This window comes from Vanessa cardui, chromosome 8 (genome assembly GCF_905220365.1).
Source record: "Vanessa cardui chromosome 8, ilVanCard2.1, whole genome shotgun sequence".
NCBI lineage: Eukaryota > Metazoa > Arthropoda > Insecta > Lepidoptera > Nymphalidae > Vanessa > Vanessa cardui.
In genome coordinates this window covers 6,428,001-6,444,799 of record NC_061130.1, presented here as the reverse complement: position 1 = coordinate 6,444,799, position 16,799 = coordinate 6,428,001, and the positions used below count along the sequence as shown (strand labels likewise).

The window sequence follows — 16,799 nt, the reverse complement described above, 5'->3', positions numbered from 1 at the left end:
CTACAGGTTTTTATTTTACGCATAATTTTACTGATAATTATGATGTTATTTTTCTATTATTTGGTTTGTTTTTCTTGCCTGTATTTAATTATTGTAAATTTATTTAAAACACTAATTTGATTATTCTGTTTATAAAATATTAATGACATGATTATTTTAAGACTTTTAATATCTACTTAATCTCTCTGATTTCCAAAATGTTTTATATCTTCTATTATCCATTTCAAGTACAATGATATTAAAATTATTCTATTTATAAAACAATATGATAATATCAAGTAAGCACGAAGTGATAGTACCTTAAATTATCAAGATAAATAAGATTTTCCTAGTGTTTGCTTGGCAAAATTTTAAAGCTAGACTGTTTTTACGATGGAATTGGTCGAGCATGACTGTATTCGTCGTATTGACTCGTGCACGTCGCACGATACACAGGCCGCAGACCAGTCAAAACGTATGTAAATCAGAAAAACCTCGACAAAATGCGAAATACTTCCGTCTATTTAATACAAAAGTAATCCCCAAAAAGTAACGTCCAAATCAACTGAAGATGCGAATATAATATCCAAAATATGATCGGTAAGCATATCTTGGAGAAGAACTTAAAACAAATTGTACATTCATATTAAGAGTAGAATAATTTTATTTAAGGGATAATCTAGGTATAGGGCCTGAAATAATAATATACTCGGGAGTACAAATTGTGTTGTAATTTAAAACTTTATTTTAGTAGAAGAATTTTTGTATGGTTATTATTTTATTTTATTATCATTAAATGTCAAATTTAAAAACTCTAATAAAATTGATCATCCATCAATGTATAGAATGGTTGATTCTGGTGTACGTAAATGTATTAATAAAATATGTTGTAAGATCTTTTAATCCGTAAAAAGGAAGGGAAGTATCTGTTAAGGGCCGACAGTGTTGACACGAATGCTTTCAATAAAGGCTGTAGTTATACTCTCAGGTATATCTATACTACTTTAATAGGGATGTATTTGCATATCCTTTGTAGATTAAGGGAATGAAGAAACTCAAAGCCGCACAATTTCCTCTGAGTTCAGCTCAGTTCAAACGTGATATCCTGTTTATAATTTCGCAATACGCCGCCGGGATAAGATTAAGGTCACACACTTAAAAACTCGAGTAACGATAAAAGATTTTTTATTACAGTGAGCTTCTGCTATTTTATTATGAAATATTATACCAAAGTAGTGTTTTTTTGTTTACATATTTCCGTGTTTAAATATAGCTCTTTCATGTTCTTTTTAATATTTATTCCCATTAAACCTTTTAATATTTCAATATTAAAATGTACGTAGATCTATTTTCGCCATAAAACTACCCTATTTTATATTGTTGTTATTGTTGCGTAACACTCAAGATAAAATACTTAGTGGTAGGGCGATATTAGTTCTGTATACTTATTGCCATTAAACGGAAAAAAATACTAAAATGAATTTGATGAAACTTTGACATGAATCAATTTTCAACCTCAAGGAAAGACCTAGGCTTTTAATACCTAAAATCTGATTAAAAAACTCCTCAAACACAAGCACGAGTAGTTCAACATATAAATATAAAAACCGCCTTGCATTCGTTATAATACTATCTGCTTTACTATTGAAATTTGTATAACTATCATAACACATCAAACCAGATGAAAGACGGTAGGAGGAAGGAAACATTGACGCCGGAAGACTCACTTACTGAGATACCGATAGTGTACGGATGAAAAGCTGAAGGTATTATACTGAAGCTATTTATTACAACAATTAATAATCCATATTAAATTGACACGGTGATGCATAACATAGTTATGTTTAACTTTATGTTATAATTTATAATGTCACATTATCGATATATGCACGTATAATAATTACCATCCGAGTATAATTATAATACTGATATTTATAACAATGATATGTTAAGTGATTGTTAATTTGTAATTAAATTAATCACGTGTTGTTAAATGCATGTTTTGTAATATATTCATGTTTCATAAGCACACAGATGTAGTTTATGATTTTGTTTTATAAAATATAAAAGATCTTACCGTTCGCTCAAGGAAGTAATTCAGTCTGACAAAAACACCGCGCTACCTCGAAGTACTTATACTGTTTTAATTACCTACTTGTAAAGTTTTAGCATAAAATCATGGAATTTTAAACACGCATATTATTTAAAATCAACAAACAGGAATGAGTGAAAAATGAAGTTTTCGATATTGCAGACACCTTTTTTGTTTATAAAATCAAAATAATATTTCTGTTTTTATATGTGTTATATTTTACGCGGCATAATTTTACCGGATTCAGTTGACATATAGCGGCCTGGACTAAGTGTACGTCTGTCTTAATGAGAGGTATTTGATTGGATTTGTGTGGAATTTTGTGATAGAAATTTTCTGACTATATTATTATTATAACTATTTGAAAAAAATACATCGTTAAAGAAAGCGTATTATTAAAAACAAGATTATATAGATGATAAAAAGCGTGGAGCTAATATTTGTTTACTTCCAGGCAAGATTTATTATATACTTAGTTCTTCTCGGTAGAATCTGCATTCCGAACCGGTGATAACCTCACTTATTAAACAAAGTATTAGTTATGTGACGATTCAAATGTGCTTGTAAAAGCCTAAGTAAATAAAGATTTTTCTATTTTAATTTTATTGGTAAGATGCTATAATTTAAAAAACAAATAACATTGAGTTTAAATATATACAAATATGCATTAAAAATATTTATTGTATTAAATAATCGTATAATATATTTAGTAGATACATTAATTTAATTTATGAAGTTTATATATTTATTTAATATTATTCTTATATCATATATGAATAATATTATATTTGGTTTGAATCGTAATTGAAATATAGATTAAAATTTCGGTAATTGTAACTGCCAAGGCTATAATTTTGTTGTCAGTTATGAGACCACCCATTTAGCAGCGTAAGGTTTTTTTGGTTGCATGTAAATTAGAAACGGTGATATCTTCTAATATAATAAGAACAAAAGATAACTAACATGTTTACCTGAATAATGATTAATAAAAAAAAATAAAGTAAATTAAAAAATAGTTTATTGCGAGTGTCGCCCTAGTTTAAAATTACGTATTTTTTTCAGGTGTTGTCATATATTTTTATTCATACAATTTAGATTGCTTGTTAATGTTGTGTACCCTTGTTATTCATATACATATCAGTGAGTGTATACCTTAATACCATATAGCATGTATGTTTAATATACTTATTTAAAGTATACTTATGTAATAAATATATTTTTCAAAGGAAACTATCGGTTTTTAGTAGGCTCTTCTTTAAAGAAGAAGAACACGCTGGAGCTGCTTTATTGTGGGTGTATATTTATGTACCTACATGTTTCACATTTAAGAATTGAATTGAATTGAATACACCGTCAAATCGAAATATTTTATTAATTCCAGGCTATTTACACTGTGGCTTTAATAGTATTCATAATATAGCTTCAAAAATGGTTAACTTTGTTATGAAGATTTTAAAATAACTTATACAATATTTTAAAAAAATTATAACAACCTCAAGAAAATAGAAAATATTGTTCGTAAAATATAAAACCAGAAAAACTTTTAATTCGACACCTCGGTATCCAGTTAAAATCGTATATTTAAACACTAGATATTCAGTAGGATAGAGCTGAGATGGCCCAGTGGTTAGAACGCGTGCATCTTAACCGATGATCGTGAGTTCAAATCCAGGCAAGCACCGCTATATATATGTGCTTAATTTGTGTTTATAATTCATCTCGTGCTCAGCGGTGAAGGAAAACATCGTGAAGAAACCTGCATGTGACAAATTTCATAGAAATTCTGCCACATGTGCATTCCACCAACCCGCATTGGAACAGCGTGGTGGAATATGTTCCAAACCCTCTCCTTAACGGAAGAGGAGGCCTTTCTCAGCAGTGGGAAATTTACGGGCTGTTACTTACTTACTTTACTTTATTCAGTAGGATTATTTAAAATAACCCTAACCAGTTTACATTTAAAAAAAAATCTATGTGTATATTTTTCAACAATTTTTATGATAAAAAAAAAAATAAAAGTCGTGGTAAATTTAGAATTCGTGGAAACAAATAAATTGATTTTGAATTCATTTTTACTAATAAAAAAATAAAGTATTATTATTACAAAATGAACAATACTTCCTTAATTTAAAAAAAATGTACGTTTACATACCTAAAATGTATGTCTAAAGTCAGCTGTAATTCTTAACGGCCCCACTTATCCAATTTTATTCGAGTAAAAATCTTTATTGCAATTAAATATATAATAAATCGAAATACACGTTAAGCCAACTTGTTTGATGAATATAAAATGTTGTATGTTATTAAATAAAACTAACTCTTGTAACAATAATAATATTACAAGATATCGAGTTCCGCTCGATATCAAAGGTCGTGCGCAAAAGATAAAAATAAAACTGCAAAATACTGTGATACTATTTATTTAATAGGGAAAATGCAATATTTTTATTTTTGTGTTTATTTTAAAGAACTCCATCTGGGATAGACCATAAATATATTAAAAATCCAAAACATTCTAATTGATTGCAAAAAATGCGGTTTCAAAATGTCAATTTAAATTTTCTTGTGAAAACGGATCTATATTTCGTATGACGTCACTCCTGTCTGTCACTGGCCCATCGATCGTACTTGTCCTCACTGGCTTTCATAGTTATGCATTTTTTCTAGATTTTTGAGATACTTTCACCAACCCGCATTGGAACAGCGTGGTGGAATATGTTCCAAAAACCATCTTCTCAAAGGCAGAGGAGGCCTTTAGCCCAGCAGTGGGAATTTACAAGCTGTTGTTGAGATACTTTTTGGTAGAAATTTAAAAAAGTGGTCTCATGCTGAAAAGGGAAATCTGGAGGTTGCTTTGACAAACCTAACTTTTTTTTTATTCGAAAAACGCAATTAATATTTGTTTCAATGTTCAGTTTTTTACAACTATAACCTCAAATATATATTTATAACAGGAGTGACGTCAATGAACGCTAATTAGTGTTTTGAAATACGTTTCGTTTCACGATACTTTAATTCGTAATTATTGTTAAAAAACAAAACTATATCAAATATAAACCCTGCACTGGCCCTTCTTTTATAGTTTTTCAACGTGTTATGTCAATAGCAAAATTTTCATAAATATTATTTTTGCATGTTTCGTTTTGTAAACTTAATGCTATAGAACTTTATATTACTTGTATATGACTTATACATAGAAACCGTGTATAATAATAACAAAACAGGAAAACTAATATTCTCTTGGAAATTACACTTTTTTATAACGTTGAACTAGCAGCGACATAGAGCTTGATAGTAAGCTATCTTTATATAACGGTTTCAACTTCCACATCAATTAAGGTTTTGGTGATACCAGATGTATAAGACACACTGTATAATCATCAAAACAAATCGTAGGAAGTATTATATCTAATTAGGTTTCTTGATTTAATTTATTTGAAAAAAGAAATAATAGATAAATGATAATTTTATTTATTTACACATGTTTGGGTCAGTATAACAGCTTTTGTAACATAAAACAAAATATATCAAGGTTACTTATAATTAGCACTTTGATTCATCAACAACAAGAAACTGTTCGCTATTTTTACGTCTACGATCAAATCGATTCGAAAAAAGAAACATTTTTATTAAAAAGTTTTCATATCAAAATTTAAAAAAATAGAAAATACAAATGGGGCTGTTATAATTTAATGTGTATACAAAATTTTGTGTCATTGCTGTTGATCTTTAAGTTCTGTCACCTGGAGATAATCCTAGGATAAGATATTTTTATATTATATATAGAATCAGGCTATTTTTTATAAATATGCGTTTTTAAAAACAGAACCAATGTACAAAAATTCAATTTCGAAAGATGAGAGAAAATAATTCTAGGTAATTCAACTTCCATAACTTGACCTGAATAAACAATCTAGCATTATTCCCACTTATTAAAATAATTTATACATAGTGGATTATGAGTAAATTAGTTAAATATTAGCGGAATTAATGATTTATTGTTCATAATTTTAAATAAACAAAATAAAAATTTTAAAAGTGATGGATATCAAATCTTTTACGGAAGTAATATGTGGTAACATCAGTAGTTAAGAATCCATACAATTCTAGAGCGGAGATCGAAATAATTTAACGACATCCCGTTCAAGTTTCATTGCACAAGACCGCAAGCCTCATCCTGCGAAAACCATAACTTGTCGCGACTTGATATCCGCAGTTACAAAAGTACAAAAACGGCTAACGACAACTACCACGAACGGGCTCTTTTACAAATCTAGAGTGTTTTTTGTTCGACTTTTTTCACACCCTCTGTTACTTTGAGCATTGTTAAAATATTTTTTTCCGGTCTGTTACCTGCTATCATCGCCAGCTACATACGCTTCAAAAGGCAAAATTGTCCTTGGTACTTTGGGCATATTTTTATACTTCCACCAGTCGTCACTAGATGGCGTTGTAGTCTATTTTAAATCGCGCTATCAAAATCTTTGTTGAAAAGTACTAAGGTTCGAGCAGGTCGTCGTTCAGTTGCTACATGCCGGCTCGGTCTACAGACATTTTCGAATGCTGTAGGCCGAGGACTCTAACCTAACCAAGTTCTTGGGCCTCTTTCGCGGGGTTGCGGGTCGATTTTCGAATCAAGAAAAATTGTAACCCCGTCCTAAATGTATAAAAAGTTGTAAGATTTATGTTGGAAGGCGTAGGTTAAAAGTAAGTCATTATTTTCAGTCAACAACGTTGACAGAAATCAATTCCGTTACATAACCATAGGTACGTTAATCGACCTTAACATTAGGTATACAGATTAATAAAAACAATACCTTACTGACCAATTAATTTTACAAACTGTGATATAACTTTACCTCGTAGTATGTGTAAGTCAAAACTGAAATTGAATTCAGTGTACAAATGAAATTAAAAGGATACATTTTTATCACCATCAAACCATCGTACAAGTTAGTTTTGTTCGTTGTAGTGCATGGATTAATTAAAAGTTTTTGTACACTTAAAACTGTATTTTATCCTTTTTATACATTACTAGTTTTCATCATAATACAATCTACTTCTCAACAGCAATACTTGGTATTATTGTGTTCTAGTTTGCAATACAAGTGGAAGTGAGCCAATTTGTTATTGCACTGGGACACAAGGATCATAACATCTAAGGTACGGAACGGTAAATAATTCTTCTCTATGAACCAAAATATGGCCAAAATGATCAGGGAGCGTGCCGAGATTGCCCGACGAGCACCAATTTCTTAAAATAATACATTGGGGATTTATTCCTTTTTATTATGATGATGACAATTTGTTATTTGTACCTGTCGAGAGTCGCGGTAAAAAACGTACGATTGCGGTTTAAACCGAAATACAATGTGTGCTTTCAAACATCCAAAAATTATTGTTCATATGGTAAAGCAAAACTTTTATAATTTATTATTAAATTTTGCGAGTGATTTGTAAATCTTCCAAATGTTGACAGAAAATTTAGAGAGGCCATATACGTACATTTTATAAGTGACATAATTTTTTGCGAAAATAAATCTATTTTTAGGACTTGATCATGTAAGTCATTATTACAAATTTCATCCACACCACTTCGATGTCTGTAAAAACGCGATTTCAAGAGCATTTTCTGAAACCAGCTTTCGCCGGTAATTTTACAAACTGACATGACTTGTAAACATCTAAGAAAATTATTTTTTAAAGGCCGGCAACGCATCTGCAAGCCCGCCGGTGCTGCAGATGGCTATGGGCGGTGATAGTCACTATCAAACACCTGACCTTCAGCTCGTTTGCCACCTACATACGTCATAAAAGAGACGATATAACGACAACTTTAATTGTTTATCTATATCAAAAGAATGATATATTTATTGTAAACGTTTTATGCAGTTGTTTTTTAAAATAATATAAGATATTTCAATAAAATACACGGGGCATACTGTCGACGCACTAACACGGGCGAATAGGTCGGTGGGCGAGTATTTAAATCTCATTGATCAATAAATATCAAGGAAAAAATAAAATATATTACCAGTAGGTACGAAATCGGGACGGGAACGTATTATCATAATGTATGCAGAATTTTCTGTATAAATTTGGAAGATTTATAAATCTTATAATTTTAATATAAATAATTAAAAAGTGTTCGACTAAAAAGTGATTTGTTTTAAGTACGAAAACATGATAAGTTCCTTACAAATAACATACAATATATCGCATGTGTCACCTATACCTACTTACATTCCATATTAGATTGTTAGCAATTCTCATATTAATCTAGAAATGAACTAACCTAACTTAACTCTTTATAATATTAGTATGATTCCAATGCCGAACAACAGTTATTGATTTTAGCACATTCATTTGTTTGAGACTGGGTCGGGGGTGCGAGGTACGCGCGGGAAGGCCATAAAACGGCAACCCCCACACGTGAATATTTGATATTTGGAATCTTGCTGTAGCTGCACTACACTAACATGCTAGTCCTTATCGAAATAACTGACATTCAAATGGACTAAGTAGGCAAGTTAATTGTGTTATGAACACAGATGGTCCAATGTAAATATACTGTGAATTCTTAACCAATGATTACGGTTCCAAACTCGAGAGTCACTTCTTGTTTTAACACATTATTTAGGTGTGTTTTTAATGATAACATATTTTAATTTTATGTTTATGTTTTAGTTATTATAAATTGTACCCTTAAACCGTTACAGATAAACTACAGAGCTCTCGTAACGGGAAAATGCGTCTGAAGTGCGGCTCTGGCAAAAGAACCGTTGGCACACCGCCCAAGTGGAGATAGCCTAACACCTTCCTGATTACCTGTATTTTTTTTTCATAACTGTTTTCAAATTTCTTTGATAATACGCTTATTTTATTTTGCATTGAATTTAAAGAGGGAACTTTTATCAACACATTCGTTATGATGACGTAATAAACAGAATTGTTAATGTTTTTTTTTTAAGAAAACTGATGATTTTTTTTTAACAGAAAGTAACAAAGTTCTTATTATTTCGGTTGTTTTTTGTTGTTTCTTTATATGAAGATGAAATATAAGCTATTATACTAAGATATTATTTTTATGTAAACTTCAAAATTAATCTAATGCGTATATGTAACAATAATAAATCCGAATATAAAATATGTAATTGTTTTCGAACACGTTATATGAACGGAAAGTGTATTAAAATGATGCTTCACTTCACCGGAGCTGTATTGTACATTATTTAATAGGGTGAATAAACAAAAGGATGAACGCTCATCATCCTTTTATCTCTTTTGACGGATCAAATACAACATAAAAGCTAGTGGGTTATATTTTCAAATTATTCTTTGCAATTTAGAGAAGTTATTTTTTATGATCTGAAATCTAAATACTATATAAAATAAATAAATAGTTTAAAATGTATAATTTTTAATTTTTTTAATTCGTAACGTTTCGCTAACTTAATTTTTAATCAATTAAGTACCTAATGCAGCATAATTTAGAACAGTATTTAAATCTTGCGATACAACGGTCGAGACGTTTGTATTGATCTCAAGTCTTCAGAGACATGCTCAGTCGATGACAATTGCTTGACTGATCAACCGTTCAACAACTACTTTAATTACAGCGTAGAAATGTTTAAATACAATACCTAGTTATAGATTTGATGAAAAAGCGTGTTTAAAATCAAATTGCATAAACAATAAAATGATTTATTAGATTCAAAATTTAATTCAAATTTACCGTATTTCAAGACTTATTTTTAAAATAGATCCGTATCAATAAATATATCGTTATATACGCTTCCGGTATTTGCATATAATTATGATAATATTACAATAATGCTTTAACTTATTTTCTCACCGCTTTAAAAAACACTGTTTGTCTATTACAATCGCATACAATATACGTTAATATACCAAAAACATACATACGAGTCTCGTTACAATAAACAAACAAGACGTAAGTATAGAAGGGAAGAAAAATAAGTAGTGATTCAATCAATAAGATTATGTCAACGTAGACGGAATGAAAATCGTCACGTCGACGTTGGCAAACCATAACCATAGCTCTGAAATGTCTATATAGCAAATTCCACAATAACTATTATATAACTACATCTGTTGCACCAAGGCATCGGAGAACAAATCGCATATGTTGATACTAATTTCGAGTCGAGATGGCCCAGTGGTTACAACGCGTACATCTTAACCGATGATTGCGGGTTCAAACCCAGGCAAGCACCGCTGTTTCATGGGCTTAATTTGTCTTTATAATTCATCTCGTGCTCAGCGGTGAAGGAAAACATCGTGAGGAAACCTTCATGAGACAAATTTCATAGAAATTCTGCCACATGTGTATTCCACCAACCCGCATTGGAACAGCGTGGTGGAATATGTTCCAAACCTTCTCCTCAAAGCGAGAGGAGGCCTTTAGCCCAGCAGTGGGAATTTACAGGCTGCTGTTGTGATACTAATTTATATAAACGCAACGTTAAAAATATTTCAAGATTAAATATAGCTCAGAAGCGAAACTTTAATAATAACTAAAATATAATATAAATAGCAAAGGTTCGTCTCAAATAAGATTTTAATAAAATAATTGAAGTCTTGCATAATTGAGGCTAATATTATCTATCTTGTAAATTACCTTTCGTAGTTTAAAGCACAGAATATAGGTCGCATACGCCGTGTGTTTTATTATTCATGACTGTATTTGGTCTCGGATCCAAAGTTTCTCTGTCAAGAGTTCACAGGGATGTTTAATGATAATTGACTTCGATCCGCTAAGAGATTCTTTTACTTTACGTATTACGTCGTTCGTTTAAATAAATAAAAATACATATGCGCGCAAAAATTCAAATTCATTCATAGTTAGGGTTCAATTCGCTAAATATGAAAAGATAATCAGGTTTAGTTTAATCAAAGCTTCAAAAAGAGACCACAATTTAACCTTAACATTAATTTTAACTTATATATAGAATACTTTTCAGTTTTCAGTAATACAATCAGCAGTATCTTTTTTATATTTAAAGGCCTGGTACTTTTACCGCTGAGCAATTTCACTACCTGATGCTTACTGGGCGACAATCAATAGTCAACTATGAGAGTTACGGATGTTGTGTTCCTTGTGTCTGTAGTTACCTTGGCTCACTTACACTATAAGGTGGAACAAAGCAATACTAAGTAATGTTGCTTAACGGAATATGTGATGAGTGAGAGCTTGCACAAAGATCTACCACCAAGTAAAGTGAATATTATATGCTTATGATAATCAAGTATAATATTAAATTATATTATCCTAATTGTTTACTTTATTTTTTAATTCATATATTAAATAAGAAAACTATTGCAAAAGATTATATTGTTATTTGAACTAAAAGTGTGTGCTCTTGACCATTTGAGGTACAAGTACAAAATAGAAGCTTGTGTTATTGGCAATTAATTCAGTTATTCTTGACTTAATGTAGAAGGTATTTCTTTTGATATATTATAATTATATTGAGTGGTAAGCAACTCTTAAAGCGCGTGCAAAGCCGCCGCTGGTGACGAGTATATTATATAAATATATGTTTCTTTTCTGACAAATAAATAGCAATGTAAGTCAGGTATTAAAAGATCGTATGTAAAATTTAAAGAATGATTTTAACTTTTGTTTTTTGATGTGTCTCTGAAAAACAGTTAATCAAAACCTCTTTTAAAATGATTATTATGTAAATGATTATTAGTATGACAGTTTGGTTACGTCGGAACTTGCATCATTGACGCCTAAATAACACCTTGACATCGATTGCTTTGTCCGTCATTTATGAGTTGTAATATGTATGCATATCGTAAGTAACCCACACATTTCAAAAGATAGATTAATAAATTACGAATTGGTTTTGATAATAACACTAATATCATTTTTAAAAGTCTGCTTAACACATATATCCGAAATATAATATGTATACTTAGTATAAACTATATGTGTAACCTAAAAAAACTTTACATTTTAAAACATGCAATTGTTTGTTTATTTTCATTGTATACAAAGTATTCGCGGAAATCAGACTTCTAGTGATAAGTTATTGCCTTCTCACCTTCAACCATATACAGTGTCATAGCATAGAGGATTTATATAACTTCTTACACCAAGAATGCACCGCCAACAATAGTATCTTACCTGTCTCTCTCTTCTACCTGAAGTAAAACTGACTCACTCGTTTTACAAACCATAACACTGCTAAATAATGTATTGATGTTTGGCGGCAGAATAATCGATGAATGGGTGGTACACCCAGACGAGCCTGCATAAAGCCCTACCACCGGGTGGTACAATTGAAATTTATGTCTGTTACGAAATAAAGTATAATATAGCAAAAAAAGATGCGATGTTTTTTTATAGTAGATATTTTTTTGTAATAGTTATAATCACTACTAAAGAAAAAAATTGGGGCACATTAATTATTACTAAACGTTATTTCAAAATTCCTTGTTCTCCATTATCTACGTATGTGTATATATATGTACGCAGATAATATAACATTAATATCAAATTGTATTTTAATTTGAGTTTATCTTTTTATTTCATTTATAAATTTTCAAGAGCCAGTCTCCGTATGTACATTGTACATGTTTCTGAAAACATAATAACCTTAACGATAATAATCAAACGTTTAATAAAGTTAGCGGCGTCGTTCTCAGGAGATAGACGACCATATATAATTGCATTATTGATGGAGATATAACATTACACAAATGTTGCCTCGCTTACAAACATAGCTCAAAGTTATCTCGTATAGCTCTCGTCTAAGCAATTTAAGCATAATTTTACGTTGAATATTTAATATTGGTATATGTGTTACGATACGATCTGTATCTCAGTCACAACTACAATCACAACTTTTGATCGACAAAATACTTACATGTTTTACTTAAATATGCAGGCTTGTTTCTGTATGCGTATCTGTTTATACGCCAACCCAAGCACATGAAGTACAGAGTACAGTCTACATGAAAATATATGAATACCATTGACTTAGATGGTAATAATCGTTATCAGTGTTGCCAGTCGAAAGAAATTTTTGTAGGGAAATATGTCTGCCTGCAAGATTTTCATAAAATTAGCAAGCTTTATTTAAACATTATTTATTTAAATTTGATAGTTAATCCCATCTACGTCTACTATAGAACATACTAGACACATAGTCACTTGTACAGCGAAGGAGGAAAAGTTATCCTAGTAGGGTGTAATTAAGTTTGCTGCCAATAGATGGCGATGATCGTAGATGGTGTAACTCCTGAATCGCGATGTCAAGATTTTCGTTCTTTCAAGCAGTATTTTCGTTTTCGAAGCTTTCATACACATTTGCCTATAGTGTACATGTATTGTGTGAAAATCATAATCAATTCAAAGTCAATTACAATTGGATCTAATGCGTTAACAAAGAAATTCTCAAGTGATGTAAAAATCGACTTCGAACACACATACTTATTTCAACAAAGGATATTACGGGACTAAAACACAGACATAAGGCCTCCTTTTCCATTAAGGAGAGGGCTTGGAACATATTCCACCACGCTGTCCCAATGCGGGATAGTGGAATGCACATGTGGCAGAATTTCGATGAAATTAGACACATGCAGGTTTTCTCACGATGTTTTCCTTCATCGCCGAGAATGAGATGAATTATAAACACACATTAAGCACATATATATAGTGGTGCTTGCCTGGGTTTGAACCCGCAATCATCGGTTAAGATGCACGCGTTCTAATCACTGGGCCATCTCAGTTCTAAGCGCCTTTAGCATTTGGTTTTTACCATCCCGTATAATAAAAGGAGGGGAGCGAATAACCACCGTTAGTCAATCTGCTGTCAAATTACGCGCTAAGAGTGCTATCACAAATAGCTATCTAATATCTTAATTAAATCACGTGCAATTGTATTTTCTGAAGTGTCTTCTCAGTGTTTGTCGATAGTCATAATATGGAAAAATGCTCGATCCTACACAAATAAAAATATTTATTTATATATAAAAATGAAACATTGTATTCATACCATCATCATTTTATTTAACGAACGTTTTTAATTATATTTTCCTTTAGAATACGTACGTATTGCAATTAATTAATGCAAAATGAAACTTTAAAAATATTAATGTATATAATAAAATCAACTAACACGAATGTTACACATAGCAGTTTAAAGAATAAAATAATTGAAACAACTTGAAGACAAATACTAATTTGTCTTTCTGTATGTACGAAACAATCTACGTAATAAGTTTTGAAAGCCTTTCTTGTATATAAATTGCTCTTATATATATGATAATATGTTTGTTTTGTACACAGAAGACTTAAATAAATATTTGTCAATCAATTTTCTTAATTTAAATACAGATTTATATTTTTAACCGACTTCAAAAAAAGGAGGAGGTTCTCAATTCGTCGGGGCCTTTTTATTTTTTTTATTTTTTATGTATGTTACCGAATTACTCAAAAATGGCAGGGCCGATTTTGACAATTCTTTTTTTGTTTGAAAGGGCATGTTTTACAGGTGGTCCCATTGTCAGGAGATCAGGATCTGATGATGGGATCCTGGAGAAATCGAGGGAACTCCTCAAATTTTATAGGCACACCTATAATGATTTTGGTTTTATTCAAAGTGCCTTGGTCATATGCTTACGAAAAGTGACATTTGATGAAGTGGAACTGATGATGAAGACCACAACTGGTAATCAGAACCTATTAGTAAGCAACTATTTTACGGGTTTAGTTCTATTTCTTTAAGATATTCGTCAAGCAATTGATGTCAGTAAACATGCCTATGATGAAGTCTAGCTAATGGTGGACTACCAGGAGAACTCCTGGCACCGACTTTAAGAGGTGATTAAAAAATCGTAAATTGGATGTGGATGTAACTGATTATTTTTTTCTTTTTAGTTCATTTTTGAAGGCGGTTTTTTTTTTATTTATAAAAATTTATATTAGTTGTGTTTATATGTTTAAAAAAACACTACTTAGTACTATATATAATATAAACATCTTAATGTAATAGGGACCAATCGATCTTGTACTTGGTGCAATAGAAAAACTGGCTAGGTACAACTACGCGCGTAGCATATTTAACCACAAGTGAAACCATCAATCCTTATTAAAGCAGCGAATACCTTAGCATCCTTCTTCTTAAGAGGAGTGGAGGCATGCCTGACTTTAGGGCAATTACAGGCTAGTTTACATTAAAAGTAAACTATGTATTACCAAGCCACTTACTTTCATCACTAATATTATACAAACTATTGAGTCAGGCACAAATTCAAGGCTTAACGGACGAAAGTCAGACTTTTTTCACTTTTATGTACTTTCTCCATTAACAAATATGTAAGTACGTCAAAGCCTATGAATAGTTATTCAAAGAGGTTTTGCTGTGTATAAGATTTGTCAGCGAATTACGAGGAAGTATGAAATATTAGCCTACAGGCTAATATTCTCAATGGGTAACTAATATCAGAATTATTATATAAGCCAAGGTAAGATTTGATTAATACTTCTGATGTGTTTACACTTCGCAGCAACAATGAAAGCGCCCTTGCGGCTACCTACTAGAGGCAGGTTGCTTAACATATAATTTCGTAAATGTTAACTAATTTCGTTTTTAACGCTCATGAAATCCGGTTATTAACGATAGAGACAGATGTTTTTCTAAATAACTTAAAGGTATTTTTATCGCGGTTAAGATGACGAAGAAACGTAGTCGGTTAGTTCGACGTATCTGTTGAAAGAATTATCTTAGTTATTTAAAGATGCTAAAAACTAGATATCCGCCAAGTTATAAGCACAAACAAGTTATGTTTCTTCTTCGTGACAAATAAGGGTCCAACTACGTCTAGGAGCAAGAGAATATCTCAACTGCATTGCACGCGATTCAATCTGTCAATCCACCTGTGGTCGATCCCGTTATGTCTTTTAATAGCAAGTCTTGTTAAGAGAGTAGTGTAGCGCGTTGTATGCTTTGCATTGACAACGGATTAAGAGATAAGACGAATGACGCCGTGCCCTCAGCTCGGTGGACTGTAAATACTGACTCTTTGCCGTTCATCGCCGTTACTGCCTTTTGAACTTACTCAAACCAGCTTACTACACTACATACGAGTGTGTAGGCAGTTTGTATATAAATTGCTTCAATTTAAATTTTAGTGTAATAATATATTAACGTAGAAGCATTTCCAAGTAAGCTAAATAAAAAATAATAAACTTGATAAAACAAAGCGTAGTTAGTTATATTATTTCGTTTATTTCAATGTAGAATTAATTTAATTTAATCATAGAAATAGGTGATTCAAAAGAACTTTTAAGAGTCTATCTGAATAAATAATATTTTAATTTGAATATGATATTGTAGTCACGATGGTATAGTTAGTTCAACATCGAATTTTTCTAAACCTTAATTTGTGTATATTATATAGTGCTGTGTTCAAGCGAGAACGAAAAAGTTGACATAAACTAATCCGAAACGGTGCAGTAATGCATTATGCCTCTTCTTTGTCCTTAAAAATATAAAGCACTATGTTTGGTCCATATTATTTTACAACTAGCGGAAAGTTTGTATTAAGCGTGTAAGCCATATAGATATGAAAACTTTATAAAACTTATATTTCATACGAAATTCTACAATTTTAAAGATAAACCCCAAAATTCACATGCAGTTGGCATCGGCTGTAAAACGTTAAGATAAAACAGGTGCTAACTAAAATA

The 16,799-nt window shown here is 31.0% G+C and overlaps 1 protein-coding gene across 9 annotated transcripts in view; it reads right to left on the bottom strand.

Moving 5' to 3' along the window:
- LOC124531669 (protein turtle) overlaps positions 1 to 16,799 on the bottom strand; it is a 65,995-nt gene that overhangs the window by 23,456 nt on the left and 25,740 nt on the right. For 2 of the 9 annotated variants that reach the window (XM_047106154.1, XM_047106157.1), the window contains exon 1: positions 4,224 to 4,365. The exons of 6 other annotated variants lie outside the window; for them this stretch is intronic. The gene's annotated coding sequence lies outside the window, so the exon portion shown is untranslated. Of the gene's footprint in view, positions 1 to 2,056; positions 2,078 to 4,223; positions 4,366 to 16,799 lie in introns of those variants that run through there. One more of the 9 variants, XM_047106155.1, reaches the window with a different exon arrangement.